The following is a 6,000-nucleotide window of genomic DNA, read 5'->3' on the forward strand; positions in this document are numbered from 1 at the left end:
TATATATATATTATATATATATATATATGTATATATATATATATATATATATATATATATATATATATATATATATATATATATATTAATATATATATATGTATATATATGAATGCCTTTCTGAGTATGCGTATGTGTGTATGTCCGTATGTATATGTATGCATATATGTATGAATGGAACTTTGATACTGAATATACTTGTATGTAAGTACCTATGTTTATGTTTCTATCGTTTTATGCGCATAATATCTATGCAGTTTTACATATGTATATGCGTACTCATTTATGCATGGTAGCGTTCATACTTGCATGTATGTGTTTATGCATGCATATATGTATGTATGTATGTATGTGTGTATGTATGGACGCCTAGGTATAAGCAGACAAACCACATAACTAATGTAAATTTAGGTCAGTCGATCGTGGATAGACAAGATAAAATATCTGACATAAATTTCATCAGATTTTTCTTGTTTACCTTGTTTTCAATTTATCGCCATTTTGTTTCATTTTCTCGTACAGCAGAAGAAAGCTAGGGAGGAGATCATCGCGAGAGAGAGAGGGAGAGAGAGAGAGAGAGAAAGAAAGAGAGAAGGAGAGGGATCGAGAGTGAGAGGGATAGTAAAAGAGAAAAAGTAAGACAGAATATATACTGGTAAGTAACATCAGCATGTATGTATGTGTGTATTTATTCTATATATATGTGTATATGTCTCTGTATGTATATATACATATCTGTATATGTATGTATATATGTATATGTATACATACACACACACACACACACACACTCACACATATGTATGTATGTATATGTATCTGTATGTACATACACATATATCTGTATGCATATATACATACATATATATGTTTCGAATGCGAGAAAAAGAGGGTGAGGGACAGGGGGAGAAGGACAGGGTCATCAGTGACACTGCAGTTCGTATTAAGACAAAAGCTGTGCAAAGGAGTGCGAGTGTTAACAAATATTAAATTGTGAGGAAAGGAGTTGTCTAATTCATATCAACCTCTTCATTCTCTTCTCGAATACACAATTCAGCCCCTTTCTCTCACCATCTCTCTCCCTCTCTCTTAGTCTCTGTCTCCTTTTTCACTCTCTTCCACTCTCTTTCTCTCTCTCTCTCTCTCTCTTTCTCTTTGATTGTCAATGTCGCGTTACCGTTCTATTCCTCCTTGTCGCTTTTTACTTATCTCACTCACCTTATCTCTCACTACCGCTTTATTTGCAATATTGCTCAACTCACCTTTATATATTGCAGGTTCTCATTACACACGTACACACACGCACACTCACACACACTCGCATATCTCAAACACCAGAATTTCTCGCCCTCTCATATTTTTGCCTCAGTCTTCGTTTGTCGTATGAGATCCCTTTCTATCACTCTTGCTTCTCTCGCCCTCCCTCTCCGTCTCTCTCTCCTGCACACCTCTACCCGTTCCTTCTAATTTTGCCCCAATTGTGCTTCTTAATGTTTACGTTTTCAGCATTTTCTTCCTTCTACATCTTTTCGTAATAGTCTTCTCGTGATCTACAACTTCTCGTAATAATCTTCCCTCATTTCAAAAACCTATTTAGTACCTATCTATCTATCTATCTATCTATCTATCTATCTATCTATCTATCTATCATCTATCTATCTATCTATCTATCTATCTATCTATCTATCTATCTATCTATCTATCTATCTGTCTGTCTGTCTACATATCTATCTATCTATCTATCTATCTATATCTATCTATCTATCTATCTATCTATCTATCTATATGTCTGTCTGTCTACATATATTTCTTTCTATCTACCTGGCTATCTATCTATCTATACATGTATATAAATATATATGTCAGTATGTCTGTCTAACTATCTACTAATCTTCCTACCTTCCTAGCTAATTAGATAACTAGATTAACATGTATCTCAGTCTCAGCTTGTCTGTCTGTCTCTCTCTATATATATGTGCGTGTGTGCGTGCGTATGTGTGTTTATGTATGTACCACTCTATATATAGAGAGCAATAGGCCCAACTTTCTCTTTCTCTCTCGAAGTTTCCATTTTTACATAACTCCCCACCCTCACGCTTTCCATCCACCTGTCTGTCTGTCTCTCTTCTACTGTCTGCCTTTAATTTTAGTCTGGATATACCATTCCGTACTTTTCCCTCTCTTCATTTCTCTAATTCTCTCTTAACCTCATTTATATTTGCATTGTTACAGTGATAGTTATACTACCGTTGATTTTGTATGATCGTATACAGATGTTAAACACATGCACACACACACGAGCGCATTCACGCACGCACGTACGCACGCACTCACGCACATACATGCGCTCACTTTGGCTAAACCTGCAGACACTCACATACACATATACATTAGCATAAACACTCATAGGTATACAAATAATGCTAATATCCTATGACCTATATAGCTTTAGCATTCTCTCAGTTTCTGTTTTTCTGTCTGGTTGTCAGTCTCTCTATCTCTCGATGTATGTATATATATGTATATATATGCGTGTGTGTGTGTGTATACACACATATATATGTATATAATGTATATACTTACACACACACACACACGCACACACACATATATATATGTGTATATATATATATATATATATATATATATAGGGTAAATAAAGGGTGCTGCAAATTTTGCTAAACCCTAATTATAATATTCTCATAATTATAGAATGATTGTGTGTGTGTGTAAGTGTGTGTGTGTGTGTGTGTATGTATGTATGTATGTATGTATGTATGTATGTATGTATGTATGTATGTATATATATATATATATATATATATATATATATTATATATATATATATATATATATATATATATATAATATATATATATATATATATATATATATACAATGAAATTTAAAATTTACAACCTGAGGTTCTAATGAATCCTTACAACTTATGTTATCATATAGGCTCTACCGAAAATAGGATTAAATTCAGGGGGTCTAACCACCTACAGAGTTTTAAGAATAGACAAAATACTCCACCGGATTAAGTAAGTTCATATGGGATTTAAAAGATGGGATATTATTTGTTCTACAAGTTCTTATAACATCTCGAATAAGAGATATGAATTGTCTACCGAAGAAACGTTTAGAATCCTCACTTTTTAACTTAACTTACGAAAAGAAAAACAATTTCTTGTATTCATGCAGCGAAACATGCGTTCTCTAAATTTAAATAAAAAAAATATAAGATAATTAATTATATTACTGGATAACATACCTATAAAATATACTATTAATAATAAACTGAAATTAATACGTCCGCTTTTACTTCAAGAAAATTTCTGAAACTTTTGGATTCATTAACTCTTCTATTGTTATTCACTTCCACCTGTGTATTTACACATACGTAAATAATAATGACTATAACACTTAAACTGCACATTATTTTTGGCTCCATGACCTTAAATTAATCACCATCATTTAACCTTTACTTAGAAATACTTAATATCATTAACCACATACATATTTAATAGTCATTTACCTGCATAAGAAATTGAAATTAATGTGTCCATTTATTGGATGCTTTTTTGCCGAACCCTTTGGAGCTATTATTTTCATTCAAACAATGCTTTTCTTCCCATATATTCATACATAAATATAACACCGACTATACAACGTATACTACACAATATTGCTGCCTTAATTTCCTTACATAAATAACTACATTTTAACGTATTTTTATAAACTAATTTGAAAGCAGTATAATTTATATAAATGTGTGATTATATGCATAATGTATGTACCTATGTGTGGGTATGGGTGTATCTCTCTTTTAATCTTTTACTATTTTAAATGTTTCAATCATTTTGACTGCGGTCATGCTGGAGGGAGTACCACCTTTAGTCGAACAAATCGACCACGGAACTTATTCTTTGTAAGCCTAATACTTATTCTATCGATCTCTTTTGCCGATTGCTAGCTTACGGGAGTCAAACACACCAACATCGGTTGTCAAGCGATGGTTCCGGACAAACACAGACACACAAACATATATATATATATATATATATATATATATATATACTTACACATACGTACATACATACCTATGCCTAATGTGACAGCGTGTGTACCGTTGGCGGTTTTTTTCCTCTGTCTTCCCTTCTCTGGATCTTTCCTTCTCCTATGTTTCCGACGAAGAGCTCCGCTCGAAACATTAAACCATCCTTCTTTCCTTCTTTCCTGAGTGTCCAATAATACTATATTTGTTCCACGTCCTCGCGTTGTTGTGTTTTTTGTGCTTTCATGTTTGGATTAACTACATATATATATATATATAAATATATATATATATACGACGGGTTTCTTTCAGTTTCCGTCTGCCAAATTCACTCACAAGGCTTTAGTCGGCCCGAAACTGCAATAGAAGACACTGGCCCAAGATGACATGCAATAGGATTGAACCCGGGACCATGTGGATGGTAAGTGCGAGCTATTTACCTAGTGTAATTACGTACACAACTTTGTATACGCATGCGCGCGCATTTATGTACATTTATGCATAGGTATGTATGTACGTATGTGTAAGTATGTATATGTGTATTTATGCAAGAATGTATATATATGTATGTATGAATATACATATATATATATATATATATATATATATATATTATATATATATATATATATATAAATAGGTGAATGAATTATCCTATGTTTATCGTCAGCATGGAAAATTCGTTGAACCGAGTCGTAGATTGGTTTACTTCTATTACTGATAAGTCCAACACTAAATTTATCCAATTCGATATATCTAGTTTCTATTCTTCAATCAACCCTATTATACTTAATAAGGCCCTATGGCACGCACACAATAAGGCAGGCCTCTTCAGGGAGGAAATTAATGTGATATTGCCTGCTAGGAAATCTTTCATCCAGTTCGATAGCAAGTTGTGGGTCCGTAGAGATGCTCCTAATGCGTTTGATGTACTAATGGGAAGTACAGACAGCGCCCAGATAGCCGATTTGGTCGGAATTTATATTCTTTATGAAATGGCCGACCAATTCCCGGACATCTGTGGAGGTCTTTATCGCGACGATTGTCTGCTTTACCTCCAATACGTTTCGAATCAAAATATACAGAAGGTTAAGAACAGATTAGTTAAGTTTTTTAGTAGAATGGGCTTGCGCATCGTTTTTGACGATGAATTAACTAAAACCAACTTCTTAGACATTACCCTCAATTTGCAGAATAACTCATGCTTCCCTTATCATAAACCTTCCACAAATCTTAAGTATATTAGCCTTTACAGTAATCATGCCAGGCCAGTTACCGATAATTTGGTCAAAAACATATCTTTGAGACTGTCTAAAATATCTGCCAATGTCGACATCTTTAACCAAAAGGCAGACTTCTATAACGCCGCCTTGTTAAAAGCCGGTTATAAGGAGAAAGTGTCATACATCGATTTAGCTCATTCTAAACCAACATCTGCTTCTCCAGATAGAAAAGTTACTCGTAATAGGAATAGTGATTTCAATTCTAATAGTGCCAGCAACCCTGTACATAACATAAATTCTTTACGGACTAAGGGAGGTAAGCGCCATTCAACCCCAAATTTCCAACCCAGAAATTTTCCCCTTACTTTCACAAATAACACTAAGTACAATTCAAAGGCCACAAAAAACTGTATCTGGTTCGTAATACCTTTCGGAAAACAAATTAAATCGAACCTTCCCTTGCAGTTCTGTGAAGCCGTTGCTAGGAACTTTCCCAGAAATTCTAGATATCATTCTATTATCAATTCCCACATAGTTAGAATCGCTTTCTCTAACACTAGAAATCTTTCACAAATTATATCTTCTCACAATACCAAGCTGCTAAACAAAGATTCTTCACCCGGGAGTTCCAACAGTAATCTTGCTAATTCCAACCCATCTTACAATCATAATAATAGGAATAGTATTAATAGTAATAGCATTGGTAGCAGCGATAGTGTT

This window comes from Octopus sinensis, linkage group LG1 (genome assembly GCF_006345805.1).
Source record: "Octopus sinensis linkage group LG1, ASM634580v1, whole genome shotgun sequence".
NCBI lineage: Eukaryota > Metazoa > Mollusca > Cephalopoda > Octopoda > Octopodidae > Octopus > Octopus sinensis.